Source organism: Periplaneta americana, chromosome 7 (assembly GCF_040183065.1).
Source record: "Periplaneta americana isolate PAMFEO1 chromosome 7, P.americana_PAMFEO1_priV1, whole genome shotgun sequence".
Classification (NCBI taxonomy): domain Eukaryota; kingdom Metazoa; phylum Arthropoda; class Insecta; order Blattodea; family Blattidae; genus Periplaneta; species Periplaneta americana.
The window spans coordinates 152,001,916-152,027,003 of NC_091123.1; the positions used below are offsets into that span (position 1 = coordinate 152,001,916).

The 25,088-nt window shown below is 37.2% G+C and overlaps 1 protein-coding gene and 2 long non-coding RNA genes across 3 annotated transcripts in view; 2 read left to right on the forward strand and 1 right to left on the reverse strand.

Moving 5' to 3' along the window:
- The first annotated feature begins 128 nt into the window (after positions 1 to 128).
- LOC138703606 (uncharacterized) lies at positions 129 to 6,002 on the forward strand. The gene is made up of 3 exons (XR_011333211.1): positions 129 to 2,693; positions 2,824 to 2,918; positions 4,067 to 6,002. It is a non-coding gene; the product is annotated as an uncharacterized lncRNA (long non-coding RNA).
- A 2,675-nt stretch (positions 6,003 to 8,677) lies between these two features.
- Positions 8,678 to 14,589, reverse strand: LOC138703607 (uncharacterized). The gene is made up of 3 exons (XR_011333212.1): positions 11,332 to 14,589; positions 11,110 to 11,217; positions 8,678 to 8,875 (listed from the first exon to the last, which is right to left on the reverse strand). It is a non-coding gene; the product is annotated as an uncharacterized lncRNA (long non-coding RNA).
- An 8,597-nt stretch (positions 14,590 to 23,186) lies between these two features.
- Positions 23,187 to 25,088, forward strand: part of LOC138703608 (uncharacterized) — a 45,804-nt gene continuing 43,902 nt past the window's right edge. The window contains exon 1 of the mRNA XM_069831640.1: positions 23,187 to 23,352. The gene's annotated coding sequence lies outside the window, so the exon portion shown is untranslated. The remainder of the gene's footprint in view (positions 23,353 to 25,088) is intronic.

The window sequence follows — 25,088 nt, forward strand, 5'->3', positions numbered from 1 at the left end:
GAAGTTATGCCAAATACCTTACTATAATAATACCGGACAGCTGTATACTAGCAGCATTGACATGAGTGCGAAATATCACGGACTTGATATCTAGCGAAGCACTGTGGAATTACGTCCACAAATACAAATATTAATATACGAGACACTTAAGAAATGTTAAGTAATATTTAATGTAACATTATTTTATATCAAAGCTGCATATTATGAAAAATATTGCATGCTTCATATTATTTTCCGTAATTAATTGTTGCGTATTTTTTCTTTGCTTTAGTGAGACAAAATTAATTCTGACATTAGGAATGAATTTACAAAAAAAAGATTACACTGTTATCCCTAAGAATAAATATGGGAAATGCCTCTTATTATTTGGTTGAGAAGCTTTTGTCATCTAGTCTGATGTCAAGAAATCTGAAAGTTAGAATTTATAAAACAGTTATTACCGGTTGTTCTGTATGGCTGTGAAACTTGGACTCTCACTTTGAGAGAGGAACAGAGATTGAGGGTTTTGAGAATAAGGTTCTTAGGAAAATATTTGGGGCTAAGAGGAATGAAGTTACAGGATAATGGAGAATGTTACACAACGCAGAGCTGCATGCATTGTATCCTTCACCTGACATAATTAGGAACATTAAATCCAGACGTTTGAGATGGTCAGGGCATGTAGCACGTATGGGCGAATCCAGAAATGCATATAGAGTGTTAGTTGGGAGGCCAGAGGGGAAAAGACCTTTGGGGAGGCCGAGACGTAGATGGGAAGATAATATTAAAATGGATTTGAGGGAGGTGGGATATGATGGTAGAGACTGGATTAATCTTGCTCAGGATAGGGACCAATGGCAGGCTTATGTGAGGGTGGCAATGAACCTCCAGGTTCCTTAAAAGCCAGTAAGTAAGTTATCCCTAAGGTAACTTAATCTTATAAGCAACAAATTATACCCATTGCTGACAACTGTAAAGATAAAAATGGTAGTAATCTGTAGTAAAGGCATGTGGACAACAATAAAACTTAATTTGCTAAAACCTTAAAATTTTGAATATATTTTAACTTCTATTCATTTATTAGGCCTAAATAAAAAAGCTAATTGTTATTGTTCTATCAACACAGAGACAAAGGCATTAGGACTAATAAAGCATTTTGTTGACTCACGTTTTATGAACTCTTGGAAATCGAAAGTACGATTTGGAGCAATTTGTAATGCTATAATTGTAGCAATTATAAACAGCACATATACACCCTGACATTTTAACGCAGCACTAATTAATACAATTATTACCTAGCCGAGCAACAATATACATTGCAATTGATTACAGCTTGTTTCGCGAGTATCTCCACACCGGCCGCCTAGGTAGCAGCACCAGCGTCGTTCGGGCGAAAATCTGCTAGCTGTCCGTTATTATTATAGTAAGCTATTTGGTTATGCTAAGTTTAAGTCAATGAACAGAAAATAATAAAAGACAAAGATTGCCATTAAGACAAACGAAATAAAACCTAAAAACATATGAATGGTCAAGGGAAAAAACTATGTCATATTTTCTTAGAAAAAAGTTATTTTATATTGAGTATTAAAAACACCAACTAAGCAACAACGAAAGTTTATATTGATGAAGAAATATACTTAGGGATTATACAATGGTATTATGAATGTAGTATTTGAGTGTTACATACTGTTTGGAAATAAATACGCCACTGATATACAGAACACGAAGTTAAAATCTTGCCTCTTGTGTCATATTTCAATTTTGTGGTGGAAATTCTTCTTCTTCATCATTATTATTCACTAGATTTGGCTCAGGGACCATTCTTAGTACAACATTGTTTAACTGTTTTAAAATATTGTGGTAAAATATTAACATCTAAAACAAATAATTACGCAATGCACCCAAGTTTAGTTAAAACTACACCAGTTCTATTATTACAAGCCAACAAACCAAATATATTAGAACTAGAGACTCAAGCCCTATTGACTTATAAAAAATTAACAAGAGTTCAAAATTTTGAAAAATAGAGCAAATATGAAAATTCTATTTTCTACATATTAGTAACCCGATTGATCATGTAGATTTGTAGTACATCATCATTCCATAGCATTCCGCGGATGCTGGTTGGTGAAGCATGATAGATAGATGGATTAGATAGATAGATTTATTGACATTAGTTCACAAAAGTATAAAACTTAATAATTTAACAATAAGATCTATATACAAAAGTAGTTATACATAATAAATATACAATTTCCTAAACTAATTAATTTATTGTAAATCTCACAAATTTATTGGTTCAAACTTGCACTTACATCTGGTTTTAGTGCATGTTTAAACCAATTGTAATAACCATTAAGGGCCCTATTCATAGACATCGCGCTAGCCCATGCTACGAGCGTTCTAAACTAGCCCCGGTTATAGCCAGGTTACTTTTACAGGATTCAGAGACGCCGATTAATCAGTGGCTACATTAGTCGGTGTATTAGCTTTGGAAACTGTTACACGATGCTGAAAATGCTACTGCGCAAGTGCAGACTGGCAATTGTCATGCTCAGACGCAAGCGATTCCGGGTCGTTTCTGTTTATTTGTGAGGTTATTGGCGATATTAAACTACAATAAACTATTTGTTTTTTCTTCTGTGGTAAAAAAAGCAAGAAATATACATGGCAGCGTGCGGGAATTCGACTACACAAGAAGAAATGTCGAAAATGTAAGTAGAAATGTTATAATATTATACCGTACGTAATATTTTTAGGTTAGTCCTTAGACGTAACTATTATGAAAGATTGGACTTCAAAGAGTGAATTATTCTAATTCAGTATATATTTATTTACTTTTAGTTGAAGAAATAACTAAAAACAACTGGTGGAGGATGCCCTGCTCCCGACATTGATGACGTAGGCCTACTAAACGATATGGAATGTTAACATATGAGGTACGTGTTTTTGGTTCTTAGGACATGTTTTTGTAAGTAAGATAGGCCTATTACTTCATGGTAAATGTTTAATGTGGCTCTGGTATGATTATGTCACCTAAGGCTACTCTGAATAGGTACTTGGTAGCCTAATTAATATAACGTAAATAATATATCTTGTAGGAATATAGCTGATAATGCTAGTAAAATGTAATTCCACAACAATCGTGAAAATGCAAGCTACCATAAATGCAGTTTGGATAATATGGCTTTGTAAATACCCATAGGGGATTGGGCCACAAACATCTGATGTCAACCCACACAATTATCAATCATACCTTAACGTAGGCCTAATATCTTGTGTACAAGAATTATCAAAACTGAGACCTTATTTTAAAGGGCAGTAGGAACGCCTAGAGATTTCTGAGATATCCTTTTCTCTACTTCGTCAAAAGAAATAACATTATTTGAGGTTAGAATTACCTACATAAGCATAAGAAATTTGTAGAATCCAAATTGATGGTCAGCTACAAAATTTCATTATCTTGTGTGTTTATAGAACGCTAGTAAGTGATTTGTAAAATATACCTATATCAAACTCATATTTATTACTGCACTGAAAAGACAAAACCTCATACGCCTATGTAATCTGTAGTTGTGGTGATGTAAACATAGATTACCTCTTATTGTGTTACAATAGAAAGCCCTAAGAGTAATGACAGGAATGCAAGAAAGATTTTCCACCTTAGGCTTTCTTTGAGTAGCCTACATGATGTTTCATGTCAGAAATCAAAACATCCATAATATAATATTATGATATATTAAACACACTGTGTATATAATACAAGACAAATTAGATTTCCATTTAACCTCCATTATTCTCAGCTGTTATAAAACGTTCACTGTTTATGTATTATCTTAAAGCTTTGATGGGTCAAGAGGAAAAATTTAGAAAAGAATTAACAAAATTGCTTTATATTCATTTTTGCAAAATGATGCATAGTTTAATTATGTTTTAAATACTTACTATGTATTAATGAACATATTTTGGCTATCTGCTTAATTTACTTGTTCCACATCTCAAAGCTGCAATGCTGATGTAGAATCTATATAATACAATAAGTATTATGTTTACGTTTTCATTTAATATTAATACATGCTTATTTCAGGATGTCAGTATTGCACCATCATCATCATCAATCCCACGTATGTCTGCAATAAATTCTGTCTCCACAATCCCAGGTGAATGGGCGTTAACAGTCTCTACAGTAATCAACAACAGGTAAGTTTAAGATCTCATTCATACCTAAGAATATTGCTAGGCCTATTTATGATTACAATATTATCAATCAATCAATCTTCTTAATGCATCCAGCAGAGCTGTGTCTTCTGCAACTGGTACTGATGATTTTAATTTACTTTTTTTGTGGTTTATAATAATCATACAATGTACTGTATATTATTTCAAGGTAGTCCATTGGGTCAGAATGGCACTTTACAACTGTGTACACGATGAAAAATTATGGCTATTTTTCTTTAATGAAGGACAGTTTAGTTAGTATTAAGACATAAATATTAAATGCAACAATAATATTACAATGTATCACTAATATGAAACGGTTAAACAAGGGAACATTAATTTCTATACTATAAATTGAGTGATACATTGTATGACCGTTATTCCAACCCAACCAACAAATTAATGTACAAGTGCTTCATAACAATTAAAATTTATGATCTGGAATATGAAGTGGGATGCATTTGAATCATAGTACATTTTGCAGAAAATTAAATTTTCTTGCATGTTTGGATCAAATAGATAATTTCAAACAATGTGATAAATTTTCAAACTTAGACAATTAAAAAAATTCACAGTTTTGATAAGTAGTGTCTTTTGTGTACAGTAGTATGCAGAAGTGTTCCTCCTAAGCATGAAGCCCAAAAATTAAATGTGATGAGAAGTTCTATGAATTGCAGAAAACAAAATTGTTATTAGAAATAAAATATTATTAAATGCAAAGTTAAAAATTATCTGGGACAAATGAAAGAACTAGAAATGTAACTTAGTAGTAGTGGTAATGGTGGTGGTGATGGTAATAGTAGCACTAGTAGTGAAATTTTCTTGAGTTCTTGTCTACTTCATTTCCTTGCGAGCTTCCCAGCAGTTTATAGGAACTTGAAATTCTTCTCTCCCAATCATTTTCTGGAGTTTGGTGTAGAGTAGTAAGTATTTCCTGTTCATTATTATATTTGTGTTGTTGCATGCTACACAGTGTTATGAGTGGAACAAGTTTATTCGATGGAGATATGCTGCTGGACAGGTGTGCCAGTTTCTAAGCTGAATGGGGCAACTGCATCAGATTGAGGACTATTAGTATTACTGTATATTGGGCTCTAGTAGTGTTTTCAACTTTTTATTTTCACATTGTTGTTTAGTGAATTCTATACATGTGTGTGTGTTCCTTTTTCTTATTTTAATGTCGGTTAAGAGTTTTGCCGATTTATAAGACAGGTTACTTATTTATTTATTTTTTTTTTTTGTTTTTGCTGGATTCATCATTCATCAAACCTGTAGTTCCTCAGTTGGAACATATTTCCTGATGGAGGTTTAAGTACTTACCTAAAGCAATTTAGTTACACTTATGTCTATAACTATGCAATTAAGGTATTATTAGTAGGGAAATTTAATTCAGAGTCTTTAATTTAGGCTTGGAAGTCTCTAATGAATTGATCCATGAATTGAAAAAAGCAAAATTATTATTAGAAATGGAAATGTTAAGAAAACACAATTAGAAAGAAAAGAATAGGGGGAGGGCCTAATGAAAAGCTGGAAATGTTGTTTTCTAATGCCAGGCATTTGACAATAAAGTCATTTGACCTCTTGCACTCCAATATTTTTCGAAGATATTGTCATGGTCAGCCACTGAGGCACAGATTTGAGGTGTTCCGAATCCATTTCTTGGTTTGAGTTGCACAATGGACAAAAACTGGAAATGTAGTACTTTAGTGTAATGTTCTCTCTTTTATTACATTGCTGAAACTCATGTTTACAATATCATGCTCTTTCAACTACATTCCTTAATAAATAATATTTTGTTTTATTTTGTGTTAGAAGAAAATACTTATATTTCACCACTTCTTTAAATGAATTTATTTTTTATCAGACAGTCTATCAAAGGTAGAGATGTGATTTTGCATGGATAGTTTTTTAGTTATGAGGGAAATGCTTCATCACTGCACAGTGAACTGTCAACATTTTGAATTTAGAAAAAAAAAATATATATATATATATATATATATAAATATTTTTTCCAATCGTAAAAATATTTTTTTCATATAGTAGGACAGTATTTTACACGTACTAATTTTCATAATTGTACAAGATACAGTAATAATGGAAAAAATGTTGAATATTTGCAAAATTTTACTGCTGTAAGCTGTACCTAACCCCTTCAGGTAAATTGAATAAATGTAGCTTATATGTTAGAGTAAATATCTGGTCGCAGGATTCTTTCCAATGCAGGGCTAAATCTGCAATGCTTCACTCATTTCTTGTGATCATTTTACTGGTGATTCGTCTGTATTTTTGCATGAAACTCATTCAGAAGTTACTAATTTGCATCACTTACAACCTGAAATGAATATGGAACTTAGGAATGAGGAGAAAAATAAAGGTCTATATTTATTTTCTTAATACTCCCACTCTATGCTAAACGATTTTTTTTTTTTTTTTTTTTTTTTGTAATGGTGTTTGCTTATTCTTGTATTATGTTGATATGCTTTGTTTGGCTTTTCCCCCTTTGTCCTTAGAATGTACAATAGTTTGTAACTTAGAAATAAGTGAATATGCAAAATATGAATAAAATTATTGTATGAAGCGAAGTTTAAACCTACATACGAGTTTTAATTTAATTTACAGAACCCCTGAGTTTCCATTATACTACCCCTTTCTTTGATATTATAAACTTATTAATTTGTCCTACAGAATAATATCTGTAATATTGACAATTAATAAGTCTATAATATTCTCATAGCTGCAGTGCATATTTCTGTACAGATTACTGTGCACTTAACTGCGGATTCCCGGCCAACAAGTCACTCAGCTGAGTGCACTCCTAGTATAATGGCAGTTGACACTGGACATAAACGTCAACATATATGCCTAACTTGGAGTCAGGCCACAAAGGGAAACATTGAAGGAGGAGGGTTCCACTGGTGCTGTGGATTGAATTCGGCGTAGCCCAGTAGTCAGAGCGCTTGGTATGTAGAATCAAGGACCCGGGTTCGATCCCCGGTGCCGGAGCTAATTTTTCTCCTCAAATATTAATATTTCTTTGATGTTTATTTGTGAAAGTTCTCCAAGATTATCTATGTGCTATCTATGGTGCCAGTACCTAAAATCAAATATTTTTATATTGAACTTATTGTACGTCATGGAAAGGTATATTATCATAACATCCTATTAAAAAATAATCGCATTCTGCCATCTGTTTCAGTGACGTGTGGGCATTGGCACTGGATGCACTATTTATACTTGGAGTAATTTATGTGAGAGTTTTTTTTTTATTAGACAGTAACTCTATAATTAAATCAGTAATTTCTAAAAGGACTTTATCCAATCTTTTTGCTAAAATCAATTTAGAACGCTATCATATTCTCACTTGAATACGCCTTTCTGATGATGGGGATTATTCCATGTATTTTATTCAGATCTATGCAGGCTTCACAATATTCACACCACTTCTCAGAGGGCCCTAATCCTGCAGTAAGGCGATTTTTATGGAGATGAGATTTTGAAATAAAGTCCATTCAGAAATTACTGATTCAAATATAAGTTTATTAGCAACATTCCACGTTATGCATACTTCAACTTTTTGTTTTACTTCGAATTGACGAAGATGTTAATATATGGACTATAATGTACAGTATGTATATTAACCTTCTGTATACCAACCTCTAAATGTAGGCCTACACCAATCTGGTTACATGTATACCCCAGAATATGATTACAAATGAGTACAGGTTTACAAAATGCCCTATGAAAAATTGGTACTATTTCTCTTTTATCGAGGAAACGTTTATATTATAAAGAAATTATCAACAGTTCTCTTTTTTCTTTCTAAATAATTTTTTACAATTTATGCACACCTTTACTGTGTAGTGTCTGAATGGTCATTGCACTCACATGGCATTCTGTACTACACTTCCCATCCCTATTTCTCGGACATATCTTGCATCTCCCAACTTGTGCAGATGGCTAAGGCTGAAGACAACTCTCTTTGTAAATTGTAATTCTCTGGAGTCCATTTTTTTAACATTTCAAAAATGAACTGCACAAACTAAGCTGGGGATACTCACTCAGTGATACAAACAGGTACTGGACTGCTGCAATAATAATAATAATAATAATAATAATTAGAATATTAAAAATTGAGGCGTATATTGCAGGTATAGCAACCCAAGAAACGAATGTATAAGCGATTCATAAGAAATAAAATTAACATGGAATACAAAGTGCACACCAGTGATTTGTGCAGTCAGTTCACATAACTTAGAGTATCTTATATTTTATTAGATGTTAGAATGAAATAATTTCCAACAAAATGATAATCTTTCAAACTTAAACAATAAAAAAAAAAAACATATAATATAAGAAAGTAATAGTGTGATTGGTGTACACAGTTACATTATGTGGTATACAAAAGTTTAACATTCTCCCTTACTTTTCATTGGATTCTGTCCATGATCATTTAGAATAATAACACAGTATTTCATTTTTTTTTATTTAATTTATTTTGTTCCATAGAAGCTTTAAGATGTGGAACAAGTCAAGAGTTACACAAATTCTTGGCAAGATGAGGTGAGGCCGAGGATTCGCCACATATTACCTAACATTTGCCTTAATGTTGGGGAAAACCTCTGAAAAATCCATCCAGGTAATCAGTCCAAGCAGGAATCTAACCCAAGCCCGAGAGCAGCTGCAAATAGGTATAAAAATAATTAAAATGGTATAAAAAAGTATAAAACGATAGCAAGCAGATCAATTAAATTTTCATGCATAGGCAATTGAATTAAGACAATACCTAGCGAGCAGATTAATTCAATTTAAAGGCATAAACAATTAGTTGAACTACACAATAATTTAGGTATATAGCAAGCAGATTAATTCAATTTACAAGTTTAGATATTTTATCAAACAAATTTAATGAATTATAGCATATAGAATTCATCAGTTAAGCTTATACAAAAATACACATTACATTGCAAGTAGAGTAATTCACTTTACAAGCATTAACAAATATTTGTGTACACCATAACCACTATCCCACAACAAAATGAAGCGTCCAAATTCATGCTGTTCAAATCGCTTCTTAATTCTAATCTCATTGAAAATGCGAGAGTCATGGGCACTTCCTCTTCAACGTGCCACTATATCCAGAATTTGGAAACTTGCATCACTTATAACCTTAAATGAATAAGGTAATATATGTGCTAACTAGCAATTTCATAAAGGAATTTCTATAAAAAATTAAAACTGGTAAAAAAAACTATCATGTGGGTACACAAATGAAAGCTACGAATGTGATTTGTCACTCATATAAGTGAAATGTATCCCTTTTTTTGTGCAATTTGGTAAAAAATTTGAAGTTTTTTAACTAAGCAATAGTTTTTATTCTTTGAGTTTTTTTTTTTTTCATTCTGATATTTAGAGCTGCTAACAGCCTACAGCAGTTGTGTAAGCATGCCACTCTGAAGTTAAGACATCACAATATAAATTGCAACACTTTTATATAATGTGTGTCTCACCCATAACGCAAAAATTAACATTCCAGTAATTAATTTAAATTCTACGCCTATACTTTGGATTTTCTTTATGCTTTGCAAAAGTAACCTAAAACATGTAGCTAGTTAACCTATAAACTTGAAACATATTTCTATGAATCCATCATTATGATCCCATAATATTTTTCATAGTTTCATCTTCAGCATCACTAAACCGAGAAAGGATGAGGAAATTTCGAGAGAAATTAAAAGCAGATCCTCAGTCTTATCCTGCATATGTAACCTAAAAGAGAGAATGTGATAAGCAAAGAAAAAATGTTACATTCAAGTATGCAAGCAGTACCATATAGTGTTAAAAAAGAAGAGACTGTCTAAAATGGAGTGTAAAAGGAAATACAACAACAAACTGAAACAACAAATTCTTAAAACACCTGAAAGAAATGAAAACATACCATTTCTAGAGAAATGAAAGTTATAGTTGAAACAGGTCATTTGGCAAGGCTGTAAGTAAAAATAATTACCACTGACCCCATCACAAAGAAGAGCTGTGATAAAAACAGTAACATAAAATGAATTATCAGGTTTCACAAAATATTTGTCCTTTCATAAGTAAGGCCTTCAGTAACATATGAAGCAATAGAAAAGGTGCTGTTTTTTATCAAAGAGATGATATTAGTTAAATTTATCTTAGGTTTGCTCATCTATGTATTATGTTGATGTATTGCTTGACCTTCTCGTAATTCTCCAGAAAAGCTACATTGAAGGAGGAACAATAGATCTTTGCTTCACTGACTTCCGTGACATAGGTATATACAGTAGGCCAAATAAACATGTGGTTTTAATCAGCAGCCACAAATACTTTCAACATAAAAATCGTTTAATAGTTACTTGGGTACTGTTACTTACATACTGTAATGCACTGTTATAGCTCCCACACTCCCACTTATTACCAATATAACACCATTTCTCTAATAATTCTCCCTGGACTTCTCGCATGTTATATTAGTAATTAGTTAGAAGGAGGGGGGGGCAACATTGAGGCGATTTTTTATTGTCTTCTTCAGTGTAGCTTTTCTGGAGAATTACAAATCTTTTTCTTGTACCATTTAACTGAAATAATGTAATATAATGCATTACTATCTAAAATGTAAATAAAGTTATTAAAAGTTAAACTAGCACTGAGGTGGTTCTCTTCGTACTCTGCTTATACACCTTGCATATACGAATCTGTAATAGATTAGGTTAGATTATTTTTGGCTGTTATAATGCCTTGCATATATGACCAACTGCATCTCTACAAAAATATCTCACAAATTCAACGATTTTCAGTATCGAAATCATCGGAACTACCTCAGCGCTAGTTTCACCAAAATTTCAGCCTAGGTCTACATAACCTCTTAAGGGTTGTAATTTCATTTACAGTACGTACCTGAACGTTTAATAGAGAATACCATCCTTTTCGGTTGATATATATTTGTGACAGTTCTCCTCCTACATTTGTTATGGGTATGTGCGTGCCATCTATGGCGCCAATAACCTAAAAATGATGAAATATCACAATAGGCCTACTGTACCAATATGGTACCGGTACAGTACAAATTTCTCTAAGAAAGCATTCACATACAATATTCAAATCATGAAATATAATTACCTGAGGAAATCTTGCGATGTCGTCAAACTTTCTCGCAGTGTTATTCGTTTTTCTTCCCTAGGAAAACATACGTAACGAGGCGCAAGTCCAGTGATTGCTACTGACACATTCGTTATTATACATCTTCCAGAAGCCTGACTAATGTTGTATACTTCATATTTTCTAAATATGTCCAATCTCGGTAGTTACATCTTCCTCCTACGTCTCACATCACGAATTCGACGTACATAACCCACATTCACTGCATCATAACAGCCATCTTGCTAAGCTAGTCGGCCTCTAAACTACCCTACCGGCGGGGGCTAAAATTTAGCCAGCCAAACCCCTCTTAGTACACGTATTATCGCTAACACTAGTTTATGAATACGAAAAACGTTAGTTCGCTGATCATCCACCGGAAGTAGCTATTTAACCCGCTCTAAGAATGTCTATGAATAGGGCCCTAAGACTTTAAACCTTATTTATCTGCTCCTTTTCACAATTTAATTGTAATTTTTAGGTCTTATTTTACATAATAACTTATTATTTCAAAGGTGAGCAGATGTCTACATACTGCAACATCTAAAATAAATAATTACGTAATGCACTCAAGTTTAGTTAAAACTACACCAGTTCTATTATTACAAGCCAACAAACCAAATATATTAGAACTAGAGACTCAAGCCCTATTGACTTATAAAAAATTAACAAGAGTTCAAAATTTTGAAAAATAGAGCAAATATGAAAATTCTAAACAAGCGTTAAAAGCCCAGAAAAGTTTCATAAACAAAAGGAGAATTTTCTACATATTAATAACCCGATTGATCATGTAGATTTGTAGTACATCATCATTCCATAGCATTCCGCGAATGCTGGTTGGTGAAGCATGATAGATAGATGGATTAGATAGATAGATAGATTTATTGACATTAATTCACAAAAGTACAAAACTTAATAATTTAACAATAAGATCTATATACAAAAGTAGTTATACATAATAAATATACAATTTCCTAAACTAATTAATTTATTGTAAATCTCACAAATTTATTGGTTCAAACTTGCACTTACATTTGGTTTTAGTGCATGTTTAAACCAATCGTAATAACCAATAAGACTTTAAACCTTATTTATCTGCTCCTTTTCACAATTTAATTGTAATTTTTAGGTCTTATTTTACATAATAAATTATTTCAAATAGGTGAGCAGATGTCGACATACTGTAAGTCATGAGCCTGAAATAGCTGAATCACATTCCATATGTAGGTTAATCTTTATTTCTTGCAATATTTTCTTGTTAACAGAAACGTTTGCGTAACTTCTATGAACACTACCGCATACCTGTTTAAACACAAACTTGACAAGTTGCTTACATAATCAACCTCATTTATTTTCATCATTGTATCGCATGCAATCATTGCTATTATGATGACTAATAAATTTATTATAAATGCATTCTTATCGAAATTAAAATATAGTAGTTAACCAATTTATAAAGTCGAATTATCTTCTGAACCATTACTAATTAATATAGCTATCGGAATATATTAATAACTTCATTAATTCTCTATTTTCAATTTTTGTTTTATTATTACAGTATTATTATTTTAGAACCTTGATGTTATTCTATCTTATTTTCAAAACCTGTCTTCTTATCTTATTTAGTTAATAATAAATTTTTCTTATTTTAGGAAAATTTAATCTTTGTTGAGTTGGCGAAGCATGAAAGGGGCTGGCTTACTAGGAACGAATGGGGTTGCCTGCTCAAAACCTGGATACGCTGCGAACCTTAGTGTACTTAGCTTGTTGTACCTCCGAGTTCTGTATATCTAGTATCAGGCAGTACGTCTCACTTGACGATATATGTGTCAAGAGTAATAACAATTATTTGTATGCATCTGAAGTCTGACCAGTGTAGTATGTAGCTAGTCGGCGATATATGCAATGGAGGGGGAAAGGAACTGACCACCCTACCCCATTATCCCCTGACCTAGTTGCCTCATAAATGGTGTCTTCGTGGTATCACTTGTGGGATTCAGACCTGTCCAGTGTGGGTTTGGAAATGCTCCTAGCTTGAGAGGTACCGGTAGTGCAATAGATCTTGAAAGGTCGCAGTGCTGGGTTCTAGTGCCCTCCTTCCGAAATTCCATTCCATTTCATTCCAAAATCCTGACAAGGTTTACAAGGAAGATAAACAAAAAGAAGAATATTATGTCTAAATAATCCAATCAGAACGCAGTAAACAAAAATTCACCGCATTGAACTTCGAATGAATAGAACTCCCTGCACTCTCAACGTCTTTGGTGTTCTTTATGAACTGACAGAACATCAGTATCGTCCTGGATAAGGAATGTTCAACAGCACTCTCAAACTGTGAAATGATTAATACTGTTTCTTACCATAGCTGAGCTGAAACAACAGTCAGTAAGCTCAACCTGAGCTTGCTGTAGCAGTGTTCTGTATGCAGTGTGTTTATCAACTCTAGCGGCTGGTATGGATCTTAAAGGACGGAAAGGCACATTGCTTAACCATCATAATGTTAAGGCATTTTAATTGAACACATGCTGAAGCTTATGGACCAGAAAAGTTACCCAGTTCCACTTGTGAAAAAGCTGTAGAGGAATTAAAATCAAGATTGAATTCATAAAACCTTCCATCATCATCATCATCATCATCATCGGGTGTTAGTAGAACAAGCTTGGTTCGTGCTAGCTACAAAATTTGTGAAATTATTGCAGTGGCTTCAAAGCTATTCACTGATTGAGAATTTGTGAAAGACTGGCTCATAGCTGTTGCAAAAGAGATATGTCCGAAACACGTTAATGATTTTACTAAATCTATAAGTTTGTCTCGTAATATTATTGCAGAGCGCATATCAGAAATGGGAGATAACTTGGAGGTACAACTGATAGCAAGAATGAAAACTTTTACTTGTAACGCACTAGCCTTGATGAAAGTACCGACCGCAAAGATCGGCGCAGCTAGCTATATTCATAAGGAGTGTCGATTGAGATTTCAGTGTTCATGGAGATCTTGTAAATGTCATTTCACTAAAGGATCGAACTCGAGGAAAAGATATTTTTGAATCTATAACAAAATCTATGAATAAATTTCAAGTCAACTGAAAATAATTAATTTTATACACCAAAACAGTTTACGTTTCTGAACTTGAAGTTGCACTGGTACAACCCATACACACAAAGTTGATATTTGAACATGATATTAACAAGATTATTATTATGATTTACAGAATTTCCCTCACTAACTACTAACGAACAACATTCATGGAATGACCCAGTAGATAAAACGCTGTTATTATCATCAGCAACATTCATCCTCATGTAGACCTGCATTCTTTGTTCATCGTAGTTTATCAAGTGCACATCTAAAATGAGCTCCGAATCAATTGGTAAGACGTATAAAAGTTACCGAAGTACCAGCCTTCGTATTAGTAGTTTCGCTTTTGTTTACGATCATTCGCCCAGTCTGCCTGCTATCTGTGTTCAACCATTGCACGGTAAGGGAGGGTGAAGGCTCTTCATTTCACAGCTCGAGAGCGCTGTTCGACATCCCTGCTGTAGCCGATTATATCCACTGTTTTGATGTTTAAACTGCCAGGCTTATGCGAGAGCCAGTCCCTATAAATGAGGCAGTCTACAAGATGGTGCATAAGTAGGTATGCAGTAATACAGTACAAGATAGTTCTATGAAGTACAAATGAGGATTGCAATCTATAACGAATCGATCAGGCAGTTAAATTGATTTCGATTATCCAAGAGATATGTAATTGTTTGTACAGTCGCTCCAAAAAAGATTGAGTTTAATATTTTCTAAGTATTTGTTGGGCACATCTGCGCACATGTTATACCATCTCGATCATTTCACACCATATGGAAAATAATATTGTTTTATTTAAAGCATTTTCCTCTATCCCTAACTTTATGGACAACGAAATGGTTGAATTTACTTGATTGATATTTATATTAACTGATTTTAATCACTTATATTAAGAAATACATCGCTTTTATTTATAATTAGCCATATCCCTCAACTTTAGTAGTAGGATACACAGCAGCCCTGCTCTCACAAGGGAAAGTTTGGCGTAGATGGTTAAGGCACAGAGCAACAAATCTGAAGATTGCTGGTTTCATGGTCAGACGTGCTGACTTATTCCAGAGCTGTGGAGCAAGACTTAGGCTTACTTCGTCTGATTTGCAGTTTGAAATGAAAGTGTTGAGAGGTTTTCGTCTACGATAATTTAATAATTGCTACTCATGGAAAATATTTCGATATCAGAAAAATAAAGGAATGAGTGAATATAGACAGACAGACAAATAGATAATTAAGACAAGGAAGTGAAAAACATAAATGAGCAATAAATAGGTGAATAAGGAAGTAAGTAAAGAAGTAAAAAAAAAAAAAAAAACAAACGGACAGATAGACAAATAAATATGTTCGTAAGTTAGTAGTTTGATAGGTAAGTAGTAAGATAAGTAGACAAACAGGTGTCTAAGTAAGTACTAGGTAATTAAGTAGGTAGGTAAATAAACGTATAAAGGAATAAAATATAAGGAAACAAAAAATTAATGCATAAATGAGTAAATAATGAGATAAATAAGTAAATAAACAAAGAAACATAAAAGAATTAACGGAACGAATGCAAGGAACGAATAAATAAAATAAACAAATGAATTAAATTAATTCACAAAATAAATTAATTCAATCAAGCAAATAACTACCTGTTATGTTTAAACACAAATAAAAATATTGTAAATTTATTTCAACTCAACAACAATGTAACTTTATTATCTCAACAATAACTATTCTTCACCCTCTACAATTTAACTTCACTCCCGTCAACAATGGGATTTGCTCTCCGCACAGCAACACAGCGTTCGTTATTGCACTCTACAAACGACAATGACAATTTACTTGGACTATTACGAACAAGAATGAACTGTTAATCTTAACTAATATTTACAAAGCACTATTTACAAATCAGAACTGTCAGTTCTCAGTTCTTCTAGCTCAGTCACTCGAGTTCACAGTATCTCGAACCACAGACCTTCAGAGACAGTCCACTGTACTCGAACTCAGGTCCCTCCAACTGCGGTCCACTGCACTCGAACTCAGGCCTTCGGATGCTGACACAGTTGCGGACGCACACTCGAGTCGAACTCCGGTACACAAGACTGGCTTGCTTGCTCTGGCTTACTCACTGAATGGCTGAATAAACTGAAAACTGCCCAAGTTGGCTCGCGTTTCTTCTTTTGTAGCAAAATCATAGTTACGAGAAATTTCTACGGGTGTCCTCTCGAATTATCTGGATATCTCCACTTCGGACGGACTTCTCTGGAAGATTCGGGAGGGTCCGTCCCCCTTTCACTCCGCAAGTAACAGCTGCGCGCGCATCCTCCCCTCGCCGCGTTGACGTAATACACCCCCTCTGCCCTTCAGCATGCAGATGCTCCCCATACCAGCGTTTAGTCTGCCACGCGCCCTGTCAGACGCGTGTTCGAACCCCGTTGCAGCTGTCACATTGCTCCCTCCTTAGGGCTGCTCGTCCCGGGCAGTCCCCTGGTAGGCTGCTAATCGGTCCAACGTTTGGGGTCCTCCGGCTGCTCCCTCCTTATGGTGGTGCCAACCCATCCTTGGCTTGGCTGGGCAGCGATACTCGTACTGCGTGGGCGCCGTCTTGCTTTTTGCACTTGGCCCTCCAAGGAGAGCTCGTTGGCCACGGGTTGGTCTTCGGCGTCCATCAGGAACACTTCATCCCCACCAAGACGGAGTATACGGCGCCGGACGTCCACCGTCGCATCGAGTAACCGCATGGCGTCGAGTCCCAGGACGACGTCCTCGGTGATGTTGGCGACGAACACCCACAACTCCAGTTTCCTCTTCCCCAAGGTCAGGTCCAGGAAGACCCAGGTAGGCCACGCACGACGTCTGGTCTGGCGATAGTGAGCATCGCCCCGGTGTCCACCAGTACTCTGCATGGACGGCCTTTTATCCGTCCTTCAACAATCAGCCCATCGTCGCATCTTCAGTCGACCGGTTTCAGGACGAGCCGAGGGGACGGTGATGATGGCGCCGACGTGCTCCTCCTAGCATCGGCCCCCTCTCTCTCCTGACTGTAGCCAGGTTGGTCGCAGCTCCTCCGCAAGTGCCCAGGTTCACCGCAGGACCAGCAGGTGGGCACCCGTCGTTCCCGTTGCTCAGGCGACTGTTGGCTCCTCTCGGTGTCAGCCACCTCTCCTGCCGGTGGCCAGAGCGGTCGCAGTCCCTCCTTAGGTGTCCCGGTCTCCCGCAGGACCAGCAGGTGGGCGCCCGTCGTCTCCGCCGCTCCGTTGCCTGTTGGCGCTCCTCGACGTCGGCCACCTCCCTCTCCTGCCTGTGGCCGGATCGGTCGCAGTCCCTTTTCAAGTGTCCCGGTCTGCCACAGGACCAGCAGGTGGGCGCCCGTCGTCTCCGCCGCTCCTCGACGTCGGCCACCTCTCTCTCCCGCCGGTGGCCGGATCGGTCGCAGTCCCTTTTCAAGTGTCCCGGTCTGCCACAGGACCAGCAGGTGGGCGCTCCTCGCCTCTGCCGCTCGGGTGGCTTCGGTTGGCGCCCCCCAGCATCCGTCGCCGTGACGCTCCTGATCCAGTGCGGTGTTGAGACTCCCGCCGCCGACTTGGCCGCCTCCATCCTGAGGGCCGCCGTCAGAGCTGCGTTGTTGGTGCGATGCTCTGCCAAGAGTAGCTGTTGTCTTATTTCCGGGTCTCGAACTCCGCTGCCGAAGGTGTAGGCCGCCTCTTCAGCGATGAAGTCAGTAGGTAGGCCCCTGAGGGCCTTATGGACCAGTTGTTCCACCGCCATCGCAAATTCTTGCAGGGACTCGCCTGACTGTTGGACCCTCGTTTTCAGTTGGGTCCTGAATGCTGCCGCAAGTTGATGGTCACCATAACGTCCCTCCAAGGCCGCCATTATCTCAGCGGCTGTCCCATCTTCTGGAACGCTGTGAAGAATCTCCGACGCCTGTCCTTGAAGCGCGGTCAGCAGCTGAGTGGTTTTCTCTGCTGGCGTCCACCCATTGTGCTCTGCGATGGCCTCGAACTGGCGACGGAATATCGCCCAAGACGTCGTTCCGTCGAACTTCGGCGTCTTGACATTGTAATGTCTGGCTGAAGGCGATGGTTCCCCAGGGCCACTATATGGAGTCCTCAACTCTGTGGCCGCTTCTTGCATGGCACGTCGAACCTCCTCGGCAACTATCTGTTTATGTTCTCTAGCCTGGCGATCCACCAACGCGAGGATGTGCTTGTTTTCTACAGAATGTTGGTCCATTAACGCGAGTATGTGCTTGTTTTCCTCAGCGTGTTTGTCCATCACCTCACTCGTCTGCTCTTGACGACGCTCGAGATCGCGGATTTTGCCATCGAAATGGTCTACATCCTGTCTCAACTCGACTACTGTCTCGTTTATAGTTGTAAAATTCTGGTTTAGCTTATCCAAATCGGCCTTAAGTTCGTCTTTCACGATGGCGACAATTCCATCTACGTGGGCCGAAACGCCTTCAATTTGCGTAGTGACGTCTTCCACTCCGCTTATGTCGCCTTTCATCTCCGTTGTCATTTCACTTATATCGTTCTTCAACTCACTGATGTGCTTCTTCATGGCGTCTCATTTCTGCTTTCACTTCACGTATGTCGTTCTTCATTTCAGCTTTCATATCCGCGATGGCTTGCAGGATCTGCTGTAGGTTCTCCATTGTCGATAATATCCCACTTCTGATACCAGTGTAACTTTTTTATACTGAACAACAATGTAACTTTATTATCTCAACAATAACTATTCTTCACTCTCTACAATTTAACTTCACTCCCGTCAACAATGGGATTTGCTCTCCGCACAGCAACACAGCGTTCGTTATTGCACTCCACAAACGACAATGACAATTTACTTGGACTATTACCAACAAGAATGAACTGTTAATCTTAACTAATATTTACAAAGCACTATTTACAAATCAGAACTGTCAGTTCTCAGTTCACAGTTCTTCTAGCTCAGTCACTCGAGTTCACAGTATCTCGAACCACAGACCTTCAGAGACAGTCCACTGTACTCGAACTCAGGTCCCTCCAACTGCGGTCCACTGCACTCGAACTCAGGTCCCTCCAACTGCGGTACACTGCACTCGAACTCAGGCCTTCGGATGCTGACACAGTTGCGGACGCACACTCGAGTCGAACTCCGGTACACAAGACTGGCTTGCTTGCTCTGGTTTACTCACTGAATGGCTGAATAAACTGAAAACTGCCCAAGTTCGCTCGCGTTTCTTCTTTTATAGCAAAATCATAGTTACCAGAAATTTCTACGGGTGTCCTCTCGAATTATCTGGATATCTCCACTTCGGGCGGACTTCTCTGGAAGATTCGGGAGGGTCCGTCCCCCCTTCACTCCGCAAGTAACAGCTGCGCGCCCAGCCTTCCCTCGCCGCGTTGACGTAATACACTCCCTCTGCCCTTCAGCATGCAGATGCTCACCGTACCAGCGTTTAGTCTGCCGCGCGCCCTGTTGGACGCGTATTCGAACCCCATTGCAGCTGTCACAATATAATAAATCAATTGAATAAAAAATAAATAATATAAATGGAATAAATGAACAAATAAATAAATATAAATAAATGAGTGAATAAATAAATAAATTAATTAATAAGTACAGAAATAAATATGCATAGATGTATTAATCAAATAAATGTGTTGTTTCGTTTTTATGCACGTTAATTTTTTCTTCCTGTTTTCCTTTTCTTCCTTCCCTTATCTTTTGTTGTATTTTTATTTAATTTATTTGTTTTCTGCTTTTTCTCTCACTAGAGGACAGTCCTTCAGCTCCTTGTATTTCCGGGTTTTGAAGGCTAACTGCAAGCGAGGTTTTGATTGGCTCTTTTGAATGAGTAAGAGTACTTATGTACTCGATTTTTCTCTCATGTTTTCCTGATCGGGAGTCTGCTGCGGAAGTCTGTTGGATGTGAGTCGGATTGAGGGCTGGATAGCTAATGCGCAAAATAACCGAAAATTATAGTAAAAAAATTTGTTTCGATGCCGCAAAAACAACATTTACAATTCATCTGATAACGTAATACTGTACCAAATTTATTCTAACCCATTCTGTATTGATGAAAATATGTACCAACAGATGAAATGAAACAATAAATGGGGCGGAATCGTTCCATCGTCATTTGAAACGACAATTTAACAATTATATATATATATGCCCACGGCTTCGACTTCAAAATATGCCGCAACACCAGCTTTCACGACCCGAACGAAGAGTGCATGTGTTTACTGTGTAACGAACTATGTTGAATATAAATCAAATTTAATAGATAATAATGTATTACCAATATTAATCCTAGAAATTTCATATCCAAATCAACCGAAAGCCTAGAATAAAAAAAAAATATAGAATTAATATCACTGCCCAAAAAAATAATACAAAATAACATTCTCATAAATAAAATACTAGCATATTCAGCCAAAAAAATTAATGCGTAACCACATGTGATGGTGTGTAAAAATCATAGAGAAATAACAGGTAAAAAAAAAATTGTTAGGTTTCACCCTTGAGGTCTCGAGTTACCTGGTTCAGTTAGCAACAAATCTCTGCTCTGTGATTGGTTTGTCAAATTATATTGTCGAACTCATAACGAAAATTGTAGAATGGAGCGGGAACATGAAAAATGTCGACACGCTGATCTCTGAGGACGAACTAATGCATATCCTGGCTGTAATACATCCAGGTATCACACGCATTAAGAGAATTATCTCCGCACAGACTGACAAACCCACCAACTTAGTTCGAATATTCACAAAAGACATCACCACAGCAGACAAGTTACTAGGAGGAATTAAACTCGCAGGACGATACTATAGAGTAGAGCCATCACACGAGACAATCTTCCACCGACCGTGCCTTAACTGTGCACAATACGGCCACACAAAGACAAACTGTGACAAGCCCAAGACTTGCTTTAAGTGCGGCAAGAATCCCGACTTTTGCAACCACAACCGCCTATCCCAGATTAGGTATTGCGCCACGTGCAACAGCGACACCCATTATACGGGCCAAGCTCGCTGTCCAAAATATCCAAGGACTAATCTCATAACCTCCACCGATCCCACGCATGTCCCCATAGACACTCACAAACCAATACCGCCACCTATACCCAAACCATCACAGTCCGTCTTCAAACCAACACTTCCCAAACCCGAATTGTCTTATGCGGATGCAGCTAAGACTACGACAACCAAGACAACCACTACAGACGATCCACAGACAGACAAAACAACCACGGAACAGCTGGTCGAGGGGGTTCTACGTTCTGCTATGCAGAAAATAGAATCCTACATTGACCGGCAACTAAACAGACTACAGGACGAAATAGTGACATTCACTATTTCCTTACTCACTACAGACACAAACCCCACGAAACGACACACGACACTTGCCACAGCCAACCAGGCAGCCAGACGGCTTCTACGGAAACGAGTAGCCCACCACTTTGTTGGTAACAGGTTACGAGTTTCCCTAGCGCCACTACAAAAACGTGACTAGGACAGAACTGACCAGAACACTGGACTCTCCACCTCTCATTAACATCTGCGAGGCATGGTGCTAAATTCACTTCATCCATTTCATTCACAATTCAACTGTTAGCGTGTACATGTATCATATAATCATTTACAGGGGAAAATACACTACTGTTAGTTGAGAGGGCAAACGGCTTTTAGCTGGGAACCTCGATCTAAAGTTAGTGAATTGCAAGTCGGGAACCAATGGAGGCAAGGGATGCTTACCCTGCCTGCCATTTTAAACATCATTCATTCTTTCTTCGTCCCCTTTCAATCATCATCGGCGGAGCGGGAACAGTCATCGGTCTGTCTCCGTAAAGTGCAGGCGTGTTCACTGTTATCGTTTATCATCCACAACTCATTCATGTTTTTTTAAAATAGTTAGTCACCGGTCGGTGCGGTACTTCGGTGCTATTTATTAAGTACATAAGAGAATACAATTTTACATTAGAGAATTTAGCTGGCTACATGGGATCATTGAATTGAACCCGAGGCCAAGAAAGAGAACGAAGAAAGAAGAAGAGCGGGAACATTTCGGTGCAGTGATACAAAATCTCATAACGAAAACTGTACAATGGAGTTAGAACAAATCATCGGCGCAGTCATACGAATATTACAGAATCTTAGGCAAATACATGCCGATGTGCAATTACTGTGGCGTATATTCAGTACTCGAAGATCTGCTGAAAGAAATCTTACCAACGCAGTGCTCAGGAACGAAAAAAGAAAATATGGCGATGAAAACGATGATGATGATGAAGCAGATTTCCCCGGGCCAGGGCATTGCAAAAGGGCACGGAGAACAAGGTGAATTATTGTAAGTATTACACCTTTTTAAAAAAATGATAAATTCGAATTATATGATTTATTTTCATCGGGTGTTTCCAACGTTAAGCTTTCTTTCATTAAATCACAAGTTCAGTCAGAAATGACCATTTATTTATAAAAAATGAATTCGCGCGTAACAACGACAGTGACGTCACAATAATATTATAATTCTTGAAATTGGTTAATTTCACATTGATTTCATCATTTTTTGGTTCAAGGAATATTCACATGGGTCTAGCTGTAGCATACAGGAGTCTCAATTTCTGCTCTTCGGTTTTGGGTCGGGTGAGATCGGTCGCGCTGTGAGAAGGTCTAGCTGTATTGTATGTCGAGTTCCTATTGGTTACCACCGATTAATGTGTGATTCGGAGGCGAATAGAGATGTCTCTCTCAAACGTTCCATGTGACGTCATAGAAAGATCGGGCTTCCTGTATGCTCTGTGCTATGGAAGCTAGATAAACGTTTCTAATTTGAAATAAACTATTAAATTAAAATTATAAATACTGCATATAAAATAATGAATTTTACTTATAGAGTTAATTATAACACTCTGACATTTATTTTAAGTCTCAAATATTGTTATTCTCCTGAAATGTATAGGTAGAGTTGCTTAAAAAGATTTCTGTTACATCTGTAGGCCTATTGCTTTTAGGCCACTTCCAAAATTTATCTTATTTATATTTAATAATTAATGATTGTATAATAAAATATTGATGATTGTACTTCTGCTTGGTCGGGTGAAATCAGTCGCGCATGCATTTTGGTTCGATGCTTGCCTGCATATTGGATTCCAATATTGTACTAACATAATATGAAAATCCCACAAAAAATTGATTACACCAAACATAAATATTTAATATAAGCACATCATAATAGTATGTTATTGAAATATCATATAGATCATTCACCATTTAAATCCAATTTGCAAATCGATGTGTAGATACCAGTTTGTCACTTTACACTGCTGAACTGTAGGGCCTACATCACTGTATTTAAGTCTTGCCACTCAAAGATAATGTCAGGATAAAATCAATACACTGTCTTATGAATAAACGAATTTAACAAGTGAACAGCCAATTTGCAAAACCAGCTATTTGCAAGTTAGACGAATTTTGGCAAATGAGGAAAATTGTGTAAAAACTTATCCACAGATGCTAGAGGCATGATTTCTAGTTTAAATAATGGGGAAAAAATATTTAGTCTGTCTTCCTACAGCTCAGAAATATATGATTAATAGGTAATTAGTTATATTGTATATTAATTTGCAAATAGCAGGTTTTGCAGCCGAACAGAGCAGTTAGCAGGATTTGCAACTCTATGGGTAGCCATATTAACGATACATTAGTTTCCAAACCTCGTATTTGATCAATGTTAACAGTTTATCTGACAAGACTAACTTGGAAACAAACTGACGGTAGAAGAGAACATTCTTATTTTCGTTACATACCTAAATATTATTAAACACACAAATATTGTACTATAAAAAAGTAAAAAAGGAGAATAGAATACTAATGTTACAGTTTGAAGGTTTACTTATGTACTACTGTTTGTGAAAAGTGCAACACCCAGAAAGAATGGCCCGAACGACCCCAAACTCGGGAGATGTGTAAAATAGAGTACCAAATGTAGTGTGTTCGTACGAGTCCCGCTTCAACTTGTCCTACAGTGATGGTCACATACGTGTTAAGCGCTACCGCGGTGAACGCAGTCTGAGAGCCTGCATTGTTGAGCGGCATTCAGGACAATCTGAACTTCAACTGCTACATTAGAGAGGTCTTAGAGTCCGAGGTACTGTCCCTCCCTCAAGCAACTCCACATGCCATATTTCAGCAGGACAATGTCCGGCCACATGTGGCGAGGATTGTGCAAGTCTTCTTCGAAGAACGACGGGTATCACTGCTTTCCTGGCCTGCACGTTCGCCAGACATTTCGCCCATCGAACATGTCTGGGATATGGTTGGTCGGCAACTTGTTCGTCATGGTCCTCCAGCACCCACTCTTGACACTTTGTGGACTCGCATACAAACTGCGTGGAGGGAGATTCCCCTGGAACATATCCAGGAACTCTTTGATTCCATACCACGACGCTTAGAAGCTCTGATTGCAGCGCATGGAGGCTTCACTCCATACTGAAATCTCACGGTCACAGATCAGGTACAGTTCTGTAATTCTAATCCTTGTGTATTGTCATGTATCTAAACTGTGATATAAATTTCATTTCAGTCACATGTATCCTTCTTGGTGTTGCAATTTCTACAAACATCAATGTAATATAACACTTTACAAAATGTTCGGTTCTTCCTCATCCAGGAGTTCGAAGTCCACTACATCCGTAT